Below are 24,522 nucleotides of genomic sequence, written 5' to 3'. Positions count from 1 at the left end.
CAGGCTGAGGTCAAATGGGTAGTGGGATTTAAGGTGAGAGGGGAGTTAACGCAGCTGATTTCACAACATGTTGTGAATGTGAATGGTGTGTCCATTTTCCTCAGCAAAGGTTGAAGACAAACCTGTTCCTAGGTATTTCCCATCCTTAGCGTCGATTGTTCATATTCTGTTTTTCCACTGGGACACTCAGGAATCACTGGAGGCTTAAAGGAACAAATACTAAAAGACAAAATAGCCCAGGAATTGTAAAGAGAAAGAATTTACATTTGCTTCTGGTTGGTTTGTTGGGTTTATTAATGGTTTCTGAAAACAGAAATCCACAGTGGTGAAAGAGCTGGAGGCAAGAGAAAGGAGGCAGGCTGAGAGATTTTAGTTCTTACTAAATTGGCGGTGCCAGTAGCTCAGTGGCTAGGGCGCCATCACATACACTGAGGTTGGTGGGTTTGAACCCGGCTCAGGCCAGCTAAAATCAACAATGACAAAGGGAACAAAAATTAGCTGGGTGTTGTGGTGGGTACCTGTAGTCCCAGCTACTTGGGAGGCTGAAGCAAGAGAATTGGTTAAGCCCAAGAGTTTGAGGTTGCTGTGAGCTGTGACACCATAGCACTCTACTGAGGGTGACATAGACTCTGCCTCAAAAAACAAACAAACAAACAAAAAACAACTGTTGTGGGAAGACAAGACCCAAAAGAGAGAAAGAGCACCTAAACAACATGTTTATAAGAGAAAGGGCTTTATTCACTGTCCAAGAGCTTACAGCAGAGAAGAATTCCAAATGGCTGTGCTCCCCGACCATCTTGGTTTTTCCCTTTTTATTTACAGCCAAAAAGTTCCAACACACAAATATCTTTCTCATTGGCCAGTTTGAATTAAATGGGAGATGCTATTCTAGCCTCCACAGAATTACAGGATTTCACAGAAGTAGAAATTTCCAAGTTCTAGGAAGTTAAGTTTAAAAGTTCCCAAGAGCTGAGTCACCATGGAGAGGACCCTGCAGATGTATCTTTGTGGTCTCCTTGAGAAGAGCTGTTCTCCTAGACCTCACCCTTTTTAGGTATCCTCTCTCACAGCAAAATTATGAACTTGTATATATGTGTGTGTATATATATATATGTGTGTGTGTGTATACCTGTGTATATGTATGGATGTATATATTTATTTAGAGATATATATTATATATATACTTTTTGAGAATTGAAAATGGTTTTATATAATCAAAGAGGCAGAGCATCAAGGCTCATGTCTACCATCGTAGCATTTGGCAGGCTGAGGTGAGTAGATTGCTTGAGCTCATGAGCTGGAGATCAGCCTGAGCAAGAGAATGATCTTGTCTCTACTCAAAATATAAAAATTATAAAGGAGCTGGGCATGGTGGCTCATGTCTGTAATCCTAGCAATCTGGGAGGCTGAGGTGGGTGGATAGATTAAGCTCTTGAGTTTGAGACCAGCCTGAGTAAAAGCAAGATCCCATCTGTACTAAAAATAGAAAAACTGAGGCAAGAGGATCACTTGAGCCTGAATTGGAGGTTGCTGTGAGCTATGACACCAAGACACTCTACCCAGGGTGACAGTTCGAGACTCTGTCTCAAATAAATAAATAAATAAACACATACATAAAAATAAATAAGTATATACAAATTGGAAAGGTGTTGTTTGGTTTGGGGGTGGGCCTGTAGTCCTAGATACTTGGGAGTTTGAGGCGTGGGGATTGCTTGAGTTTAGGAGCTTGAGGTTGCTGTCAGCTAAGATATTCCTGCACTTTAGCCTGGGGTAATAGAGTGAAACACTGGCATATATATGTATATATAGTTTTTTTTTCTTTTTGAGACAGAGTAGTCTTACTTTGTCACCCTTCATAGAGTATCGTCTTGTCACAGCTCATAGCAACCTCAAACACTTGGGCTTAAGTGATTCTCTTGCCTCAGCCTCCAAAGTACCTGAGTCTACAGGAGCCCACCACAACTCCTGGCTATTTTTAGAGATGATATCTTGCCCTTGCTTAGGTTGGTCTCGAACTCGTGAGCTCAGGCTACCCACCTGCCTGGGCCTATAAGAGTGCTGGGGTTACAAGCATGAGCCACCATGCCCTGCCCAAATTTATTTATTTATATTTACTTTTTCTTTTTTTTTTTTGAGATAGTCTTACTATGTCACCATTGGTAGAGTGCCGTGGTGTCACAGCTCACAGCAACCTCCAATTCTTGGGTTTAAGTGATTCTCTTGCCTCAGCCTCCCAAGTAGCTGGGACTGCAGGTGCCTGCCACAATGCCGTGCTATTTTTGTTATTGTTGTCATTGTTGTTTTAGCAGGCCCTGGCTAGGTTCGAACACACCAGCCCTGGGGCATGTGGCTGGCACCCTAACCACTGAGCTATGGTTGCCTAGCCTTTTTTGTTTTTTATTTCTCATTTGAAACAGAAGCAGTATTTTTGTTATTTGTCATTTCTTTATATAACAGTGGGTGATTATTTTCTAAATTTTTGGTTTTTATAAGTTTCTAAACATGTCTTATAAGAAGAAAGCAGACAATAATTCTGTAATACTCTGTGGTCAAAATCTTTGTGCCTTTACTCCTTACATCTTGCCGAGGCACACACTCTTTGCCAGAATGTCTTTGCATTGAGAGTCCTCATTGGTGACTGTACAGGATGATGTGTCCTCAGTCACCTTTCTGTCTTTTGTCAGTCCAGGGCTTCACACTTGTGTGAGTGTGACCCAAGAAGCCCATAGCATCCATGTTTACTAGAGTGTTCCACAAATATCCCCAATTCCCGGGACATGAGTGTCCAGTGGATAGCCTGAAATATGGGTGGAGCCTCACAGGGGAGTAAATGAATGCCTTTCAGTTTGAGAGTGGTCTCTTAGTATCCCCTTTATGCAAACAGCTAACCCACTGGGACTTTAATTGTTTTTATACCACCTTTAGTCTTCATTTTTGGGACACATTACTGCTTAGTCCATGAAATACTGATATTCAGGGGAAAAGGCACAAATTATTTCTGCCTTCTGAATTCTCAGATATTTCAAAGGATGAAAATTATCTCAAAAGAGAAAGATCATCAATCCCTAGTAAGGTGTTTTGAAAACCTGCAATACAATTCACACTTCATGTTCATTGAAAGCTGAGCATGCAGTTTTTCATGGGAGCATGGCTATTGAGAAATTCTGTGAGCAGGCTGAGAGTGGGAGAATGTCTCAAGGGATACGGGACGTCTCACTTGACACTTAAGTAAGACATGTTTTTATTTCAGTCATAAGTAACACTCCATGAATTTTGAACATTGAAAAACTTTATTTCAGGTTCATTTTTTTCATTAAGTGTAAAATGCAATATATCAATAGAACTTAAAGAATAAGAATATTTCCCAGATAAAGCAAGAAAGAACTAGAGTTCAGAAAAGAGAATTAGGTATGTAGTGATATATTCCATTTCACTAAAAACTTTTTTTTTTCTTTTTAAACTTTTCAACTTTAATTAAATGCACTTTCCCTTAGATTAACCTAGACTGGTTTGCAATCTAAGGTAATAGGAAACAAGGCTCTGGGCATTTTGAAGAAACTGCAGGTTAAGCCATGAGGTGAGTAGATTGCTTGAGCTCATGAGCTGGAGATCAGCCTGAGCAAGAGAATGATCTTGTCTCTACTCAAAATATAAAAATTATAAAGGAGCTGGGCATGGTGGCTCATGTCTGTAATCCTAGCAATCTGGGAGGCTGAGGTGGGTGGATAGATTAAGCTCTTGAGTGAGAGAAGAAGACTGAACTCACTGTCAAATCTCAGGCATGGTCTGGGATAGAGGCAGATTCTCAACCGTTTCTTAGTATTCTCTCCTTTTTACCATTTACATTTCCCCTTCTCTGGCTAATCCAGTGCAGTATGAAATTCCCTCATTGCCTTTCCTGTCAAACTACGATTTGGAGGGAATCTGATAGGCATCTGTGGCTTCGGCTTAGATTGGCAAGGCCACTGACTAGCTGTGACCCACTTCCTCCGGAGACAGCTTGGACAGCAGGAGACAACTGGAAGGCCTTGTGGACTGGAAATAATGTTATCCTTGGGAAACCTGGCAACAGTTGCTTGATTCCTGGTGGAAATGACCAATCAGAATCAATCCATATTATTGGGAAAGATCAAGGAAAAAAAACAGCTTCCTCTCCAAAAATGGGAAAGAGGAAGTAAGGAGACAAGAAACCAAAAATATTTAGAATGGCACAAAAAGTTATATGCATAAACTTTTTTCTGTTATTAAATCTAGCTATAAGTTTCCTAAGTCCAGTTATCAAGTTAAGTTGTGTAGGATAGAAGGTCCACTGGAATTTCCCTCAGGAGTTCACGGCTTCCGTCTGAGAGGTCCTGGGTTTGCGCTGGGGGAGCCCGTTTTTGAATGAGGGCTTGGGTGGGCTAGGTTCCATGCTGGCTCCAGTTCCACTGGTCCCTGCAGAGTGAGCCTGACCCCATTCACTCGTGTTTTCTGGTGCCTGGGGCAGAACACTCTGATACCTAGAACCAGATGAATACCATGAGCTGTTTCTGTAATGACCCACATTGTCATGTCGACTTTGGTTCGTAGGGTCATTGGACTTTTGGCCTTGTGGCCTGTAGCCTTGTCCTCCTTGTCTGTTCCCCGGCAATACCTCCCGATGCGGCTGGTAGGGCCGGCCACTGGAGTTTGCTATGGCAGGAAAAGTCTCGCCTGGTGTAGAGTTTTTCTTGTTAGCACTTGTAAGGCTGGGAGCAGAGGCACAGGCGGAAGGGGAAGCAGCAGAGGCATCACTCGAGCTACTCAAGGATACAGATGTAACTGAGCTACATCGGGATCTGGTTGAGTAGCTATTCTTTGGATGGGACACTTTTCCAAAGGAATCAATGCTCTTTTTTAGGGTCTCCACATCACAGGTGAACCGGGCTACTCACCCCAGATCCTCGTCATATTTACGTTCACTAACGAAGTGCTTGATATCAGCTCTGAGCTCAACCAGTTGCTCCTCTGACATTCGAACAGCCACATCAGTCATCTTCTTTAGAAGGTCAGCTTTCTTTTGTCGGCTTAGGGAAATTTCCACTGCTTCAGCTTTCACTTTGTCCATTTCAGCAAGCAATGCCACTTCTCGATCCCTTACACAGCTCTGCAATTCAGCAAAAAAGCTTGTTTCATTTTCTTAATGGAAGCATCCATCTCTTCTTTGACTACAACTCCATACTGTGCAAGAGACACTGTACAGCACTGGAGGTCTTTTACTGATTTTTCAATATTGGAACCTAACTTTTTATTGGTGGAGGAGAAGGGAACATCTTCCATCTCCAGATTTGAAAAGTGAGGTGCTGTGGTTGAGAGAGATTTGGCAGCATTCCTGGATTGTTGAGAATTCTGAATAGAGTACATAGTCAAAGACTTGGACCCCAAATCAGAGACACCATTCTCCTGCATAGATCCTGTTCTATCCAGCATATCTGGTGTGGCAAACTCAGGATCCTCCAGTTCTCTGGCATCTATTGAAAGTGTCTCCAAACCTTCACTGAGTGAGTCCACAGACTCAGTATCATTGATGGCACCACTGACATGGTAACCATTAATACCACCTTTCTCTGAGGAAGACATAGACTGTTTTTCTTGAATGGAAACTGATTTACTGGAATCTGGGATACTGTTACTTGCGTCTGCTGCAGGTTTTGGTTTGCTTTTCTTGTTTTTGTTTTTTCTTGCCTGTTACTGTCCGTTCTTTGAGTACTTCACTGGCACTACCTTCCATGAATGCTTGTACTGTTTTGTCCACACAATTATCAAAATGCTGCAAAACCAGGATGATTTCATTGTTGCTTTTATTGGGAACTATTGCACGCACTGCATTTATCTTCTCTTTCATGTTCTTGAAAGCTCCTCCCTGAGCCAGTACAGTATTGGACTGCAAATCAAAAATGAATCCTAATGAATCCTTCTGGCTTTGTTTCCTAGACATTGCAGTTTCTTTGATCTCAAAAATACAGAAGAAAAGTATCCTTTTGCCTTGTGTAGGTATCTTTGATTTATGCCGGCAACAGAAGTCTATAATTAGAAGTCATAAATACAAAATCCTGGTTGTTGGAAATTCTGCTCACTGCTGTTAATCTCCTTTCCTTCTCTTGTATCAACTGCTTGTCAAAAAGTATCATTGCAGGCATTCATTCATGTCTCTTTTTCCAGGAAGATTCTCAGACTAGGCACCGCAGTCGCCGCGTTCCCCTCTTTCCGGGCTCTACGTCCCAGACGCTTCGGGGTCTGAGAAGAGGAAAGATACTCCGCCTCCTTTTCCTCCTCTTCCAGAGCCACCGCCGTAGCCGCGCTCCTCCCCCCAGGTTACCGAGAGCCGGACACCGCCCCGCCCCCACGACCGCCTTCCCGGCTTCCCGCCCGGGAGGAGGGACTGTCAGGGATCTCAGCCACCGCTGGGGGCCGGAGCGCCAGCGGACCCACACCGACTCTCCCCAGAGCGCAAGCTGCTCGCCCCGCCCCGCCCCGCCCCGGAGCCACTAAAAACTTTTTGTATCTTTTTTCTTTGAGTGAGTGTAGTAAGGAGTAAGGCTTTGAGCTTTGTTACTGCTTGAGAGTGATTTTAAATGGAAACCCCATTAGCTTTGCAATGATATAAAGAAGAAAGAGAGTAAGTGTGGATTCCTTTATGGCTGCCTAAAAATGAATACATTTCCACATGAAAATGTGGTAGATCAATTGGTGAATTGTAAATATCCACCAAATATTAGTTCCTCCCTTACACAGAGTGGACAATCTGTGACAGTAGGTAACTTTGTCCTGTTTCTACCCTGTTTCCCCGAAAATAAGACAATGTCTTATTTTAAGGTGTGCTCCCAAAGATGCGCTAGGTCTTATTTTCAGGGGACGTCTTATCTTTCCTGTAAGTAGGTCTTATTTTCGGAGGATGTCTTATTTTGGGGGAAACAGAGTATCATCCGGAAGTTGGAGTTTAATGCTAAATGCTATGGACAGGGACTTGTAAACTTCCAGAGATGTTCTCAGATGATTGTTTAGTAAAGGATTTGTTTTCGTGGATTAATAATTAAATAACATTGGCTTGGTGCCTGTAGCTCAAGTGGCTAGTGGGCCAGCCACATACACTGAAGGTGGCGGGTTGGAATCCAGCCCGGGCTCGCCAAACAACAATGACAACTACAACCAAAAAATAGCTGAGTATTGTGGCGGGCCCCTATAGTCCCAGCTACTTGGGAGGCTGAGGAGAGAATTGCTTAAGCCCAAGATTTGGAGATTGCTGTGAGCTGTGATGCTACAGTACTCTACCCAGGTGACAGCTTGAGACTCTCTCTCTTTCTTTCTTTTTTTTTTTTTTTTGCGGTTTTTGGCCGGGGCCAGGTTTGAACCCACCACCCTTGGTATATGGGGCCGGTGCCCTATTCACTAAGCCACAGGCACTGTCCGAGACTCTCTCTCTCTCAAAAAAAAAAAAAAAAAATAGAATAGAAAAGAAAAGAAAAAAGAAAATTAAATAACATTACTATTTTTCTTTTTTTTTTTGAGACAGGGTCTCACACTGTCACCTTTGGTAGAGTGCAGTGGTATCACAGTTCACAGCAACCTCTTGCCTCAGCCTTCCAAGTAGCTGGGACTACAGGTGCCCACCACAGTGCCTGGCTAGTTTTTTTTTTTTTTCCTTTGCACTTGTCATTGTTTAGCTGGCCTGGGCTGGGTTCAAACCCGTCAGCCTTGGTGTATGTGGCTGGCACCGTAACCACTGTGCTATGGGCGCCAAGACTTTTTTTTTTTTTTTGAGACAGAGACTCACTTTGTTGCTCTTGGTAGAGTGCCTTGGCCTCTAACTCTTGGGCTCAAGTGTTTCTCTTGCCTTAGCCTCCCGAGTAGCTGGGACTACAAGCACCTGCCACTACACCTGGCTATTTTTAGAGACAGGTGTCTCTCTGGCTCAAGCTGGTCTGAAACCTGTGAACTCAGGCAATCCACCCACCTCAGCTTCCCACAGTGCTGCAATTATAGGCGTTAGCCACCGGACCCAGTTACAACATCACTGTTGTCTGACAAAATAGATAATTTTGCTTTTCATATTGCCATGAGAAATGTAAAGTGTCTTACAATTTCCTTCTGTCACATAAACATCAATACTGAGTCTGTAGAATTTTGCTGGATTTCTCAAATAATTGATAGTTTCTAACCTAAAAGTAAGTGAACAACCTTGACTGGGAAACAAAGGTCTGAGTCTAGTGAGTGAAACAAGGTCAACCTTGGTCCTCTAAAAGATGGTCATTGAGGGCCCAGGAATTCTTCCCTGCAGGTTTTCAGTCTGTTCACACCAGCTATGGGAAGAGCCCTTTAAATGGACAGAAGGTGCGGAGCCCTGGAAAGCTGGGCACTCACAGGCAGATGAGGTGGATGGAAGTGGACAGTGATGAGAAGCCCTTCCTGAAGGTGTAATTAGTATTGTTCTAGGCTGTTTCTAGACATTGTCCAATAGAATAAATTGGAAATTACATCTTATGTCCAATAAAATGAATTCTTCATTATTGAAAGGAAGTATTGCTGGAGGAAAGCATGAAGTACAAGATCTGCAGGCATCACACACAAGGGCTTTCTTTCATAGAGAGGAGCATACAAGAGTAGAAACAAGGTGGGCGATGAGGACAGAATGGAGGGTGGAGAAATAATCTGCCAGGTGAGATTTTTCATCCTGAAGTCAGATAGTTCTTGGGGTGGAGGGGCATAAAGAGGGGTTAGATGTTGAAGTCAGACTTAGAATTGGCCAAATGGCAGAGTTCTGGGGGAAGAAGAGTAACTTTAGCAAAATTTCATGAAGAAGTGTTTTGTTCCGACTGCTGAAGGAAGAACTGTTTAGCTAATTGATTATGAGCAATAAATGGGTATTTTCAGAGTCTGTGCCTACTCATGTCATAGGTCAAATATAGAGTTGTTTTTTGCTGTGAGCTGCTTTTGAGAACACAGAGCATGGGGAATTTTTAAAATCAAACCTACTTATTAGGATAATTTGCATGCTACAACATCTCCCACCACTATCCCCTTGGCCTACACATCTGGCTTTTCCTTTATTTATTTTTTTTATTATTTTTTCTTGTTAAGGCAGAGTTTCACTCTGTCACCCTGGATTTTATTTTATTTTATTTATTTTGAGACAGAGTCTCAAGCTGTCGCCCTGGGAAGAGTGTCGTGGCATCACAGCTCATAGCAACCTCCAACTCCTGGGCTTAAGCCTTTCTCTTGCCTTAGCCTCCCGAGTAGCTGGGACTACAGGTACCCCCCCGTAATGCCCGGCTATTTTTTTGGTTTTAGTTGCCATTGTTTTTTGGCAGGCCCAGGATGGATTCGACCTGCCAGCTCTGTGGCTGGCACCTTAGCCGCTTGAGCTACAGGCACCGAGCCCACCCTGGATTTTAGTATTTTAAATTGCACATGAATTTAATGGACACCCTGTATAACCAACGGTACTGTCAAGCCTTCTTATTCAGTATTAATTATGGTGACTTAATTAATCTTTGCAATGTCTTAGATCGTCTGAGATGAACATCACCTTGTGGTTTAATTGTGCAATATGACAGTTTCTGTTGTGGGTTATCCTGGAGTTGGAAATTACTCTATTTTTAATTATATTTTTACACACTATCCTGAATTACCAGATATGACATAAACATACGTGATGTCCACCAAGTGAAACTCCAGAGGGCGTTTTCTGTCTCAACCTTCCAGTCACATGTAATTGTACATCAAAGTACATGCTGTCCCAAAGAACGAAGCCACCATGGTCTCTCTACTAATTTTCTTTCTTTCTCTCTTTCTTTCTTCTTCTTCTTCTTCTTCTTTTTTTTGACAGAGACTCAAGCTGTCATCCTGGATAGAGTGCCATGGCATCACAGCTCACAGAAACCTCCAACTCGGTCTCAAGTGATCCTCTTACCTCAGTTTTTCTATTTTTGGTAGAGACGAGTGTCTCACTTTTTGCTCAGGCTGGTCTTTCTCAAACTTGTGAGCTCAATCAATCTAACATCCTTGGCCTCCCAGAGTGGTAGGATTATGTAAGCCACTGTGCCTGGGCTCTCTGCCAATTTTCAATCTCCCTTCTTCAGCAATTATAGTATATTGTGTCCTTTAAGTTACCCCTACACTCACCATACATGGGCAAAGTGGGATATTGTACAATGGAGTGTGCTTTTATTTACAACAAAATTTTATAAAACATGTACAAACTAGTTTCTATGTGTTGCTACTGCTTTGTAAAATTTTGTAATGAGCGTTTTGTAAAAGTATATTTAGTTACAATTTTCTTTTTCTTTTTTCTTTTTTTTGAGACAGCCTCATTATGTCACCCTTGGTAGAGTATCGTGGTGTCACAGCTCACAGCAACCTCAAACTCTTGAGCTTAAGTGATTCTCTCACCTCAGCCTCCTGAGTAGCTGAGATTAAAGGCGCCTGCCACAATGCCTGTGTATTTTTTGGTTGGAGTTGTAATTGTTGTTTAGCAGGCCCTAGCTGGGCTCAAACCCACCAGCCTCAGTGTATGTGGCCGGAGCCCTACTCACTGAGCTATGAACACTGAGCCTTAGTAACAATTTTCAATTTTCCCTATGTATGGTGACCTTGGGGACAACCTGTAGATTTTTACAAACTACCTTTACAGGGCAGCAATCAGGCATTATGTCTCTGTCTTTCAATTATCCTGATATCTTTATTATTTATTTATTTATTGCAAGCTTTGGTTGGGACCGGGTTTGAAACCGCCACCTCTGGTATATGGGGCCAGCGCCCTACTCCTTGAGCCACAGGCACCACCCTACGTTTATTTTTTTTTTATTGTTATTTGCATTTATTTTATGTTGCATCTATTCCCGTGCCATAAGTTTTTGTTTCTTCAGTTTCTTTAATCCTAGATAACTTTTTCCTCTGTGCTACCTCTTCTTCTGGTTCGGGAATAGTTTGTTGCTTTTCAAAGTATCATTTTGATGTGGCAGAGGGAGCTCATATATGGGTCAATAGGACCATGAGCTCTATAAGTTCAGCAATGCATCTTGGGTGCTTTGTTCACTTGGATATGCTCAATGACCAGAATCTACATCTAAACCCTTAAGTTCAGCATTACTCTCTGCATTTTTAAGCATATGAAGCCAAAATTCAGCACTCTTTTTGGGCCAACAACCCTGTGTCCAGCCTCATTGTTTGGCCTGGGCACACTTACCAACTCCACGTCAGAGTGGTATATACTATTTCCTTAAAGTGACATCCTTCAGGTACTTGGTGTTTTTTTGTATATGCGTACCCTGGATGGCCTGGGCAGTTTCACGTGTGTTCTTAAAGTGAACATGAAGATTTGAGCGTCTTGACCTGCATGACTTTGTGGGGTTTTCTGGGTCAAGTGAATAGTGAACCATTTTCACAGATCACCTCAGGCCACTTAGGGGAAGAGTATCCTGATATCTCTAGACTTAAAACTGATCCAGAGGGCAGTGCCTGTGGCTCAAGGAGTAGGGCGCCGGTCCCATATGCCAGAGGTGGTGGATTCAAACCTAGCCCCGGCCAAAAACCACAAAAAAAAAAAAAAAAATAAAATAAAATAAAAAATAAAACTGATCCAGAGACTGAGGCCAGAAGCTCAACCTGGATCACAGATGTGCATTTAGTACACCTTAGAATGTCTCCATTCCCATTTTTCTGTTTGTCAAATTCTCATGAATGTACACAGGGCAGGTACTAGCTGCACCCTATGTGTGCAAGACCTAAATCTGCGGGTCCAAATTCTGAGCCAGGTCCTTCCTCAGACACTGCTGCCTTCTTCAGAATCTGGAAACTTTAAAGTGCCAGCAAACTGTGTAATGTTTGAAGATTATCACTTTGTCATCCTCAGTAGAGTGCCATGGCATCATAGCTCTCAGCAACCTCAAACTCTTGGGCTCCAGTGATTCTCTTACCTCATCCTCCCAAGTAGCTGGGACTACATGTGCCTGCCACAATGCTTGGCTGTTTTTATAAACGAGGACTCACTCTGGTTCAGACTGGTCTCAAACCTGTGAGCTCAGGCAATCTACTGGCCTCACAAGTGCTGGGATTATAGATGGTCTTTCTTGAACCAAAGATATTTGTGTAGTTAAAAGCTGTTTGGCAGAAGGGACTTTGTGTTGTGTTTGCTTTCTCTAGCTGAGTGTTGCTATAGTCTAGAAGGAGTAACAGCAGCAATAGGGGGAATTGTTAAAGAAGCCACTTAATATACTCACTCAAAACCTGCAAAATTTTAACCAAAACCAAGATTGACTATTCCTTCCTGAAAAGTCAAAGTCACAATGCAGGAGTTGGTGGAAGAACAAGCAATTTATTCAAGAGCAACATGAGGAGATGGCTGACTAATGTTGCAAAGAGCACCTCATGTTCCTGGGCTGACCAGAGGTGGTGAAAGGGGAAAGGAGCTTGGAAAACAGCGTGGACGTTTTCTATGTGTAGGTCTCCATGTCTCTTGCCATTTGGCTGTCCATGTCTTGCCATTTGCCATCAGCTAGACCAGAACAGAAATGGGGGTTAACCGCTCACTATTTTTCTTCATGGGGAGTTCTTTAATCTTGGTTCTACAATTAATAGCTCAAAACACTTTCTGAAATTCTTCTTCTTCTTTTTTTTTTTATGAGACAGAGTCTCACTTTGTCAACTCAATGAAGTGCTGTAGCATCACAGCTCACAGAAACCTTAAACTCTAGGGTTAAGCCATACTCTTGCCTCAGCCTCCCAAGTATGTGGCCTACAGATGCTCTCTACAATGCCCTCCTATTTTTAGAGATGAGGTCTCACTCTTGCTGTGGATCAGGAACTCATTAGCTTAGGCAATCCATTTATCTGGGCCTCTTTGAGTGCTGGGACTACAGGCTTGAACCATGAGGTCAACCATCTTTCTGAAATTCTTAAACAAGGACATAAATAGGCATTATAAAAAAACTGATTTGCTTCAAGATAGAGTAACTGCTGCTCTTGCAGAATCATATGCTTAGAGGGGGCATACTGAGAAATACCTTGTAGCATACTAAAGCCTGAGAGGCGATGCTTAGCTAAGTGTTTCTCAGCCCAGGCTTCCAGTTAGGATTCCATGACCAGTTTGAAGAAGCACCATCATCTGTGATTCTGCCTGCTACAGCTTCTATTAATCTGGATTGTGTGATCCATGTGGTTTTAATTAAGTGCCCCCATGTGACATGAAGGCACAATGTAAAGCATGAGGGTTTCCAGATACATTTAAGAGTTGTTTTTTGTTTGTTTGTTTGTTTTCACCCAGAAGGAGGTCACAGGGTCCATATCTTCATTTCGATAGCAGAAATTGCTGGCAGGGGAGGGGACTGGAGGTGAAGAAATAAGAAACACATGAGGGAATATAGCTCTTCTATACTTAGTAGGTAATTCCAGTCACTCATATAAGTCAGCAACAGTTCTCTTCACTCATTTAACTCAAAGTAAGATTCAATCTCCTTTGGCTTCCTGAAAAATATTTATTTTTCAGAGACTGTTGACATTATAGAATGTATCCATAGAATTCTCTGTGGATGAGTGGGCCTGTCTGGACCCACGGATTTATTATTTTTCCAGAAAGAGGTCACAGGCCCCATATGCCCATTTCCATAGCAGAAATTGAAGGCAGGGGAGAGCACTGGAGGCCATGAAATTAAAAACTCACACTTTGGTCTTCATGTGGAACCTCATTCTTCTTGACTCTCTCTGTGATAAAGAATAAAAAAGGGTGATTTTTTTTTCTGTACTTCAAAATCCCTCTGCTTGTAAGTATGGTGGTAGCAGGTTAAGGGGCTATGCTGATGTCTTTAAAGACGTATTATCAAAATGAGCAGTAATATATCCAGATGATCTAACCTGAGAATGCAATCAAGGGAAGGAGGAGAAAGAGAAATAAATTATTGCTTCTGAGGTAACTGTGTCCAAAGTCTAGGGCTGTGCCCACTTTTTCTCCTGCAATATCATATTCTTAGAATTTGCAAACCTTTACATCTCTACCTGTGATGTTCCTGCCTAATGAATTTGTTTCAAAAACTCTTTTTCCCTTTTCTTGTAATACTCAATAGGCTCCAAAAATCCTTCTCCTCTACATATGGTAACATCTTCTATCCATTCTCTCCATCTAGGCTCCCCATATGCCCTAAAAACTTCTCACCTTAAATTTATATCCTGAAATAGTGGAAATGTTCCCTTTTCTCAGTTGAAAATGGGAAAATGTGGATGCCCAGATTCCCATTGTGGATGAGGTTGGGCCATTGAATAGTAGCAAAGAAGGGGAATATTTACTGTTTAGCTTCCATCTGGAAGCTCCATCAGTGCTATATAAAATAAGATGACATACCTGCACTTTTACAGAAGACGGCATTAATGGCCTAAAGTAACTCAGAGTTCTGAAAAACATAACAATTAGAAAAGGCTTGGTTTCTTGGATGGTAAAGAAGACTATTTAAAGCAGGGGTTCTCAAACTTTTTAAACAGGGGGCCAGTTCACTGTCCCTCAGACCATTGGAGGGCCGGACTATACTTTAAAAAAAAAAACGACTATGAACAAATTACTATGCACATTGCACATATCTTATTTTGAGTAAAAAAACAAAATGGGAACAACTACAATATTTAAAATGAAGAAAAAGTAAAGTTAAATCAACAACCTTACCAGTATTTCAATGGGAACTATGGGGCTGCTTTTGGCTAATGAAATGGTCAATGTCCAGTTCCATATTTGTCACTGCTAGTTGTAACAACTGATGCAAGTGTGTATCAGTTAGTCTAGATCTGGTTGGAGATTTCAGATGTCATTCTGGAAAAAGTCTTTTCACAGACATAAGTGCTGCCAAAGATGGTTGCCATTTTGAGTGTATGGTTCCTGACATTAGGATGTGTCTCAGAGGGGAGAGATGCATAGAAATTAGGAAGGCTGCTTGACTTGAATGCGTCTTGCAGAGTCACAATTCTGCACTTCAGCCAGTTCCATCTGGTAAATCGTATCCACATTTTCTTTTTTTTCTTTCATTGTTGGGGATTCATTGAGGGTAACATAAGCCAGGTTACACTGATTGCAATTGTTAGGCAAAGTCCCTCTTGCAATCATGTCTTGCCCCCATAAAGTGTGACACACACCAAGGCCCCACCCACCTCCCTCCGTCCCTCTTTCTGCTTCCCCCTCCATAACCTAAATTGTCATTAATTGTCCTCATATCAAAATTGAATACATGGGATTCATGCTTCTCTATTCTTGTGATGCTTTACTAAGAATAATGTCTTCCACGTCCATCCAGGTTAATATGAAGGATGTAAAGTCTCCATTTTTTTTAATGGCTGAATAGTATTCCATGGTATACATATACCACAGCTTGTTAATCCATTCTTGGCTCGGTGGGCATTTAGGCTGTTTCCACATTTTGGTGATTGTAAATTGAGCTGCAATAAAGAGTCTAGTACAAGTATCCTTATGATAAACGGATTTTTTTCCTTCTGGGTAGATGCCCAGTAATGGGATTGCAGGATCAAATGGGAGGTCTAGCTTGAGTGCTTTGAGGTTTCTCCATACTTCCTTCCAGAAAGGTTGTACTAGTTTGCAGTCCCACCAGCAGTGTAAAAGTGTTCCCTTCTCTTCACATCCACGCCAGCATCTGCAGTTTTGAGATTTTGTGATGTGGGCCATTCTCACTGGGGTTAGATGATATCTCAGGGTTGTTTTGATTTGCATTTCTCTAATATATAGAGATGATGAACATTTTTTCATGTGTTTGTTAGCCATTCGTCTGTCATCTTGAGAAAGTTATATTCATGTCTCTTGCCCATTGATATAAGGGATTGTTGGCTTTTTTCATGTGGATTAATTTGAGTTCTCTATAGATCCTAGTTATCAAGCTTTTGTCTGATTGAAAATATGCAAATATCCTTTCCCATTGTGTAGGTTGTCTCTTTGCTTTGGTTATTGTCTCCTTAGCTGTACTGAAGCTTTTCAGTTTAATGAAGTCCCATTTGTTTATTTTTGTTGTTGTTGCAATTGCCATGGCAGTCTTCTTCATGAAGTCTTTCCCCAGGCCAAAATCTTCCAGTGTTTTTCCTATGCTTTCTTGGAGGATTTTTATTGTTTCATGCCTTAAATTTAAGTCCTTTATCCATCTTGAATCAATTTTTGTGAGGGGAGAAAGGTGTGGGTCCAGTTTCAGTCTTTTACATGTAGACATCCAGTTCTCCCAACACCATTTATTGAATAGGGAGTCTTTCCCACAAGGTATGTTCTTGTTTGGTTTATCGAAGATTAGGTGGTTGTAAGATGTTAGTTTCATTTCTTTGTTTTCAATTCGATTCCAGGTGTCTATGTCTCTGTTTTTGTGCCAGTACCATGCTGTCTTGACCACTATGGCTTTGTAGTACAGACTAAAATCTGGTATGCTGATGCCCCCAGCTTTATTTTTATTACTAAGAACTGCCTTAGCTATACGGGGTTATTTCCAGTTCCATACAAAACGCAGAATCATTTTTTCCAAATCTCAAAAGTACGATGTTGGTACTTTGATAGGAATGGCGTTGAATAGGTAGATTGCTTTGGGAAGTATAGACATTTTAACAATGTTGATTATTTCCGTCCATGAGCATGGTATGTTCTTCCATTTGTTAATATCCTCTGCTATTTCCTTTCTGAGGATTTCATAGTTTTCTTTATAGAGGTCCTTCACCTCCTTTGTTAGGTATATTCCTAGGTATTTCATTTTCTTTGAAACTATGGTGAAGGGAGTTGTGTTCTTAATTAGCTTCTCATCTTGACTGTTATTGGTGTACACAAAGGCTACTGACTTGTGGACATTGATTTTATATCCTGAAACATTACTGTGTTTTTTGATGACTTCTAGAAGTCTTGTGGTTGAGTCTTTGGTGTTCTCTAAGTATAAGATCATGTTGTCATCAAAGAGGGAGAGTTTGACCTCCTCTACTCCCATTTGGATTCCCTTTATTTCCTTGTCTTGCCTAATTGTATTGGCTAGAACTTCCAGCACTACGTTGAATAGTAAAGGTGACAGAGGACAACCTTGTCTGGTTCCAGTTCTAAGAGGAAAAGCTTTCAGTTTTACTCCATTCAGTAAAATATTGGCTGTGGGTTTGTCATAGATAGCTTCAATCAGTTTTAGAAATGTGCCACCTATGCCTATACTTTTCAGTGTTCTAATTAGAAAAGGATGCTGGATTTTATCAAATGCTTTTTCTGCATCTATTGAGAGGATCATGTGATCTTTATTTTTGCCTCTGTTAATATGGTGGATAACGTTTATGAACTTGCGTATGTTAAACCAGCCTTGCATCCCTGGGATGAAGCCTACTTGATCATGATGAATGACTTTTTGATGATAAGCTGTAATCTATTGGCTAGGATTTTGTTGAGAATTTTTCCATCTATATTCATGAGTGAGATTGGTCTGAAATTCTCCTTTTTGGTTGGGTCTTTTCCTGGTTTTGGTATCAGGTTGATACTTTCTTCATAGAATGTGTTGGGGAATATTCCTTCTTCCTCAAATTTTTGGAATAATTTCTGAAGTACAGGAATAAGCTCTTCCTTGAAGGTTTGATAGAATTCTGGAGTGAAGCCATCTGGACCAGGGCATTTTTTGGTTGGAAGATTTTTTTATTGTTTCTTTCATCTCAGTGCTTAAAATTGGTCTGTTCAGGAGCTCTATTTCTTCCTGGCTGAGTCTAGGGAGAGGGTATGATTCCAAATATTGATCCATTTCCTTCACATTGTCAAATTTCTGGGATAGAGTTTCTGGTAGTATTCAGAGATGATCTCCTGTATCTCTGTAGGATCAGTTGTTATTTCCCCTTTATCATTTCTGATTGAGGTTACTAGAGATTTTACTTTTCTATTCCTCGTTAGTCTGGCCAATTGTTTATCTATTTTATTAATTTTTTCAAAAAACCAACTCATTGTTTCATTAATTTTCTGAATGATTCTTTTGTTTTCAATTTCATTGATCTCTGATTTGATTTTAGATATTTCTTTTCTTCTACTGAGTTTAGGCTTAGATTGTTCTTCTTTTTCCAATTCCATAGATCTCTTGTGAGATTGTTGATGTGCTCTCTTTCTGTTTTTCGAATGTAGGCATCTAAAGCGATGAATTTTCCTCTCAAAACTGCTTTTGCAGTATCCCACAGGTTTTGGTAGCTTGTGTCTTCATTGTTGTTATGCTCAAGGAAGTTAATGATTTCCTGTTTTATTTCTTCCTGCACCCATCTGTTATTCAACAGAAGATTGTTTAATTTCCATGCCTTTGGGTGGGGTCGAGCATTTTTGTTAGAGTTGAGTTCCACCTTTAGTGCCTTATGGTCTGAGAAGATACAAGGTAAAATTTCAATTCTTTTGATTCTGTTGATATTTGTTTTGTGTCCCAGGATATGATCAATTTTGGAGAATGTTCCATGGGGTGATGAGAAGAATGTATATTCTTTATCTTTGGGGTGGAGTGTTCTATATGCGTCTATGAAGCACAGTTGTTCTAGGGTCTCATTTAAATCTCTTATATCTTTGTTTAATTTCTGTTTAGAGGATCTGTCCAGCTCTGTAAGAGGAGTGTTAAGGTCCCCTGTTATTATGGTATTATCAGATATCATATTGCTCAGACTGAGTAAGGTCTGTTTCAAGAATCTGGGAGCATTTAAATTGGGTGCATAAATATTTAGAATTGAAATGTCTTCTTGTTGTATTTTTCCCTTGACCAATATAAAGTGACCATCTTCGTCTCTTTTGACTTTAGTTGCTTTAAATCCACATGTATCTGAAAAAAAGATTGCAACTCCTCTTTTCTTCTGAATTCCATTTGCCTGAAAAATTGTCTTCCAACCCTTGACTCGGAGCTTTAATATGTCTTTTGAAGCCAGGTGTGTTTCTTGCAGACAGCAAATGGATGGCTTGTGTTTTTTAATGCAGTCAGCAAATCTATGTCTCTTCAGTGGGGAATTCAAGCCATTAACATTTATTGAGATAATTGATAAGTATGGTAGTATTCTATTCGTCTTATTTGGTGAGAGTCCATTGCTTAGTTTTATCTTTTGCATCAGTGTGGAGGTTAGGTTCTGTCCTTTGATTTCTGAGTTCTTACTTTGCTGCTGATCCATTGTGGTGGTCAGTGTGCAGAACAGGTTGAAGTATTTCCTGTAGAGCTGGTCTTGTTGTGGCGAATTTCCTCAATGTTTGTATATCCGTAAATGATTTGATTTCTCCGTCAATTTTGAAGCTTAGCTTAGCGGGGTACAGAATTCTGGGCTGGAAATTGTTCTCTTTAAGTAGATTAAAGGTAGATGACCATTGTCTTCTTGCTTGGAACGTTTCATTAGAGAAGTCTGCGGTCACTCTGATGGATTTGCCCCTGTATGTCAACTGGCGCTTACTCCTGGCAGCTTGCAGAATCTTTTCTTTTGTCTTGACTTTGGACAGGTTCATGACAATGTGTCTTGGAGAAGCTTGGTTAGAGTTGAGGCGACCTGGGGTCCGATAGCCCTCTGAAAGCGGTGTGTCAGAATCTTTGTTGATATTTGGGAAATTTTCTTTTATAACATTGTCTAGTATGGCTTCCATTCCTCTGGGGCATTCTTCTTCCTATTCTGGAATTCCTATAACTCGTATATTGGAACGCTTCATAAAGTCCCATAATTCTGACAGTGAATGTTCTGCTTTCTCTCTCTTCTTTTCTGCCTCTTTTACTGTCCGAGTTTTCTCAAGAACTTTGTCTTCTACCTCTGAAATTCTTTCTTCTGCATGGTCTAACCTGTTGCTGATATTTTACATTGCATCTTTAAGTTCCCTAATTGACTGTTTCATTTCCTTCAGCTCTGCTATATCCTTTTTATATTCTTCATATTGTTCATCTCTTATTTGATCTGTTTTTGGATTTCCTTTTGGTTATTTTCCACTTTATTAGCAATTTCCTTCATTGTTTCCATCATTTCTTTCATTGTTTTCAGCATGTGTATTCTAAATTCCCTTTCTGTCATTCCTAACATTTTTTTACAGGTGGAGTCATCTGCAGTAGCTACCTCATGGTCCTTTGGTGGGGTTGTTCTGGACTGGTTCTTCATGTTGCCTGGAGTTCTCTGCTGATTCTTCCTCATGAATTTTTTTTTTTATCTGTTTCCTTGCCCTAATTTTCCTTTCACTTCCTCTTGCTCTTTAAGTTCTTGTGCCTGTGGAAGTGGTATAGAAGGCAGCCCAGGTGGACTCAGATCAACTGAAGCAAACAGAGTTGTTAAATCTGCACATCCTGACTGTATAAAAAAATCTGAATAGAGTCTCTCCTTCCCCTTCCTTTCAACTCCGGCAACCACTGGCCTTTCTGCCTTTGACTTCTCCGGCAGCTTTTTACTGAAGGAAGGATAAGGGCGGTGCCTGTGGCTCAAGGCATGGGGCGCTGGCCCAATATGCTGGAGGTGGTGGGTTCAAACCCAGCCTTGGCCAAAAACTCTCATGCACTCCCGACCTGCCCAGTTGGATCCAAATTCCCTGCGCGTCACCCGCCCATATCCACATTTTCAATGTCAATAGAAAATGGGTTACAGAAAAGCTGTATGTCCTGTTCATGGAGATGAAGCTCTTTAAATGTAAATTGGAACTCCTTTTGCAACCTTTCACGTGAATCCACACATGTTTTATTTGGTAATGCAACCAATGGATTGTCCGCTAACAGATTTTGAGTTGTGGGGCGATGGCAGAAATTTTCCGCCTTCACTTGTTTGATGAGGAGGACTAATTTTACTTCAAATGCTTTCACATGTGATTGCATATCACAGATGAGCTTCCCCTTTCCTTGAAGTTGCACATTGAAATGGTTGAATAGCTCTGATACATCCGTCAGAAAGGCAAGGTGCCATTTCCATTCTGCATCATTGAGCTCTGGTACTTCTTTGTTTTTTGAAAGCAGAAAAGCTGTAATCTGTGGAACTAAGTCATAGAAATGTTTCAAAACTCTCCCTTGACTCAGCCAGTGGACTTCTGTGTGGTACAGAACATCTTCATAGGCAACATTTAGCTCAGACAGAAATTCCTGAAATTGTCTGTAGTTTAGTGCATTACCTCTAATGAAGTTAACACAAGATACCACAGTTTTGATAACAGGGTCCCACTTCAGTGATTTACTACACAGCACTTGTTGGTGGATGAGGCAGTGTATGGCTATTAAATGAGAATGGTTATGTTTGTCCATCTATTGGTTAATGCAAGCAATTACACCTTTCTTAGACCCCACCATGCCAGGAGCAACATCATTTGTCACACTGGGTAGTTTTGCCCAGTCCAGCTCCAAACTATTCACAGTTTGGCAAACCTTTTCATAGATATCCTCTCCTGTAGTTGTTCCTTTGATGCTTTGCAGTGCAACAAGCTCTTCTGTGACTTGAAATAGTCATTCATACCACAAATAAAAATTGTAAGTTGTGCAGAATCATGAACATCATTACTTTCGTCAAGTGCCAAGAAAAAATAGGAAAGTTTTTTTGTTGAGTTTTGCAAATGCTGATGAAAATTGTCTCCCATTTCTTTCTTTCTTTTTTTTTTTTTTTTAGAGACAGAGTTTCACTTTGTCGCCCTCGGTAGAGTGCTGTGGTGTCACAACTCACAGCAACCTCCAGCTCTTGGGCTTAGGTGATTCTCTTGCCTCAGCCTCCCAAGTAGCTGGGACTACAGGCACCCGCCACAATGCCCAGCTATTTTTTGTTGCAGGTTGGCTGGGGGTGGGTTTGAACCCACCATCCTTGGTATATGGGGCCAGCACCTTACCCACTGAGCCATAGGCTCTGCCCTGTCTCCCATTTCTTCAATCCTTCTTATAATTGACGGTCCTGAAAGACTCATTGTACTAAATAAATCGGCCTTCTCTGGACACATCTCTTTGGCAACAGAAAGAAGGCATTCTTTAACAAATTCTTCCTCCATGAATGGTCTGCCAGTGCATGCTATTAGCTTGGCAACTTGAAAACTTGTTGCAGTGATGAAGTATTTAGCTGTTTCTGCTTCACAAAAGTATTTTGCTGAGTTGTCAATGTATATTTCAGTTTTAATATTGTATATTTCAGTTTTAATATTTGATATTTTCTCACTTCTCTGACTTAACAATCATATTTATCTTCATGTTGAGTTTGATAGTGTCAACACAAATTGTATTCTTTGAACACAGACACTATATTCTGGCATATCAAACACGCAGCTCTTTCCTTGTACTGCATGAACAAGTAATCGTAAGTACAATGTTCTTTGAATATCCTACACTTTGACTCAATTTTTCTCTTTCATGATATCATTGTTTCCTAGGGATTCCAAATTGCTATTAGTAAAATACCAATATATATATATATATATATATATATATATATATATATATATACAGCACTCCAAAAACAATACACCAGCAATAACTTTGTCCACACAGAGACATATGGATTGCACTGCCCATCAATGCAGCCTGATCAGTGCTCATCAATGCAGTCTGATCAGTGTCCATCAATGCAGCCTTGACAGTCCTCATCATTTCAGCCTCGCGAATGCCCATATGGTGGAACTTCGCTTTTACCTTAGGCTCACACTGTGCAAACCGCACTGCAATCTGTGAACTTGCACAGGAATCTGATCGCATGGGTGAGAAGACCATGTGATCAGATTCCTGTGCGAGTCCACAGATTGCAGATTGTATTGTGAACTGCAAAGGTGGTGGAGGAACTGGCTCTGTAATTGTGCCTGTTCCTGCACTGCACCCGTGTGAGCCTGAGGTAAAAGCGGAGTTCCACAATATGGACACTGGCAAGGCTGCATTGATGGGCACTGATCAGACTGCATTGATGGGCAGTGCAATCTATATGTCTCTGAGTGGGCAAAGTTATTGCTGGTATATCGTTTTTGGAGCACTGTATATATATATATTGGTATTTTACTAATAGCAATTTGGAATTCCTAGGAAACAATAATATCAAGAAAGAGAAAAATTGAGTCAAAGTGTAGGATATTCAAAGAACATTGTACTTATGATTACTTGTTCATGCAGTACAAGGAAAGAGCTGTGTGTTTGATATGCCAGAATATAGTGTCTGTGTTCAAAGAATACAATTTGTGTCAACACGATCAAACTCAACATAAAGATAAATATGATTGTTTGGTTGGAGAAGTGAGAAAATATCAAATATTAAAACTGAAATATACATTGACAATTCAGCAAAATACTTTTGTGGAGCAGAAACAGCTAAATACTTCAGCAGTGCAAGCAAATTTTCAAGTTGCCAAGCTAATAGCGTTCACTGGCAGACCATTCATGGAGGAAGAATTTGTTAAAGAATGCCTTCTTTCTGTTGCCAAAGAGATGTGTCCAGAGAAGGCCAATTTATTTAGTATAGTGAGTCTTTAAGGACCTCAATTACATGAAAGATTGAAGAAATGGGAGACAATTTGCATCAGCATTTGCAAAACTCAACAAAAAAACTTTCCTGTTTTTTCTTGGCACTCAATGAAAGTAATGATGTTCGTGATTCTACACAACTTATAATTTTTATTCGTAGGACAAGTGACTATTTTGAAGTCACAGAAGAGCTTCTTGCATGCAAAGCATCAAAGGAACAACTACAGGAGAGGATATCTATGAAAAGGTTTGCCACACTATGAATAGTTTGGAGTGGGCAAAACTACCCAGTGTGACAAATGATGTTGCTCCTGGCATGGTGGGGTCTAAGAAAGGTGTAATTGCTTGCATTAACCAATAGATGGACAAACATAACCATTCTCATTTAATAGCCATACACTGCCTCATCCACCAACAAGTGCTGTGTAGTAAATCACTGAAGTGGGACCCTGTTATCAAAACTCTGTGGTTCCAGAATCCACAGAGAACTCAAACGTATAAGCAAGAGAAGAACAAGTGATCCCATCACAGGCTGGGCAAGGGACTTGAAGAGAAACTTCTGTGAAGAAGACAGGCGCATGGCCTACAGACATATGAAAAAATACTCAACATCTTTAATCATCAGAGAGATGCAAATCAAAACTACTTTGCGATATCATCTAACTCCAGTAACATTAGCCCATATGACAAATCCCAAGACCAGAGATGTTGACATGGATGTGGAGAAAAGGGAACACATCTATATTGCTGGTGGGAATGCAAATTAATACATTCCTTTTGGAAAGATGTGTGGAGAATGCTTAGAGATCTAAAAATAGATCTGCCATTCAATACTATAATTCCTCTACTAGGTATATACCAAGAAGACAACAAATCACATTATAACAAAGATATTTGTACCAGAATGTTTATTGCAGCCCAATTCATAATTGCTAATTCATGGAAAAAGCCCAAGTGCCCATTGATCCACAAATGGATTAATAAATTGTGGTATATGTACACCATGGAATATTATGCAGCCTTAGAGAAAGATGGAGACTTTACCTCTTTCATGTTTACATGAATGAAGCTGGAACATATTCTTCTTAGGAAAGTATCTCAAGAATGGAAGAAAAAGTATCCAATGTACTCAGCCCTA

General features: G+C 40.7%; 1 protein-coding gene, 1 long non-coding RNA gene and 1 pseudogene across 2 annotated transcripts in view; all 3 read right to left on the bottom strand.

The window, feature by feature from the left end:
- LOC128572926 (zinc finger protein 726-like) overlaps positions 1-24,522 on the bottom strand; it is a 204,214-nt gene that overhangs the window by 59,290 nt on the left and 120,402 nt on the right. The gene's annotated exons all lie outside the window — the stretch shown is intronic.
- LOC128572927 (spermatogenesis-associated serine-rich protein 2-like) lies at positions 4,318-6,185 on the bottom strand (annotated as a pseudogene).
- On the bottom strand, positions 12,327-15,092 carry LOC128572947 (uncharacterized). Its single transcript, XR_008376279.1, has 3 exons — positions 14,666-15,092; positions 14,351-14,399; positions 12,327-13,716 (listed from the first exon to the last, which is right to left on the bottom strand). It is a non-coding gene; the product is annotated as an uncharacterized LOC128572947 (long non-coding RNA).

Source organism: Nycticebus coucang, chromosome 20 (assembly GCF_027406575.1).
Source record: "Nycticebus coucang isolate mNycCou1 chromosome 20, mNycCou1.pri, whole genome shotgun sequence".
NCBI lineage: Eukaryota > Metazoa > Chordata > Mammalia > Primates > Lorisidae > Nycticebus > Nycticebus coucang.
The sequence above is the reverse complement of the archived record's forward strand: the minus strand, read 5'-3'. Positions and strand labels throughout refer to the sequence as shown.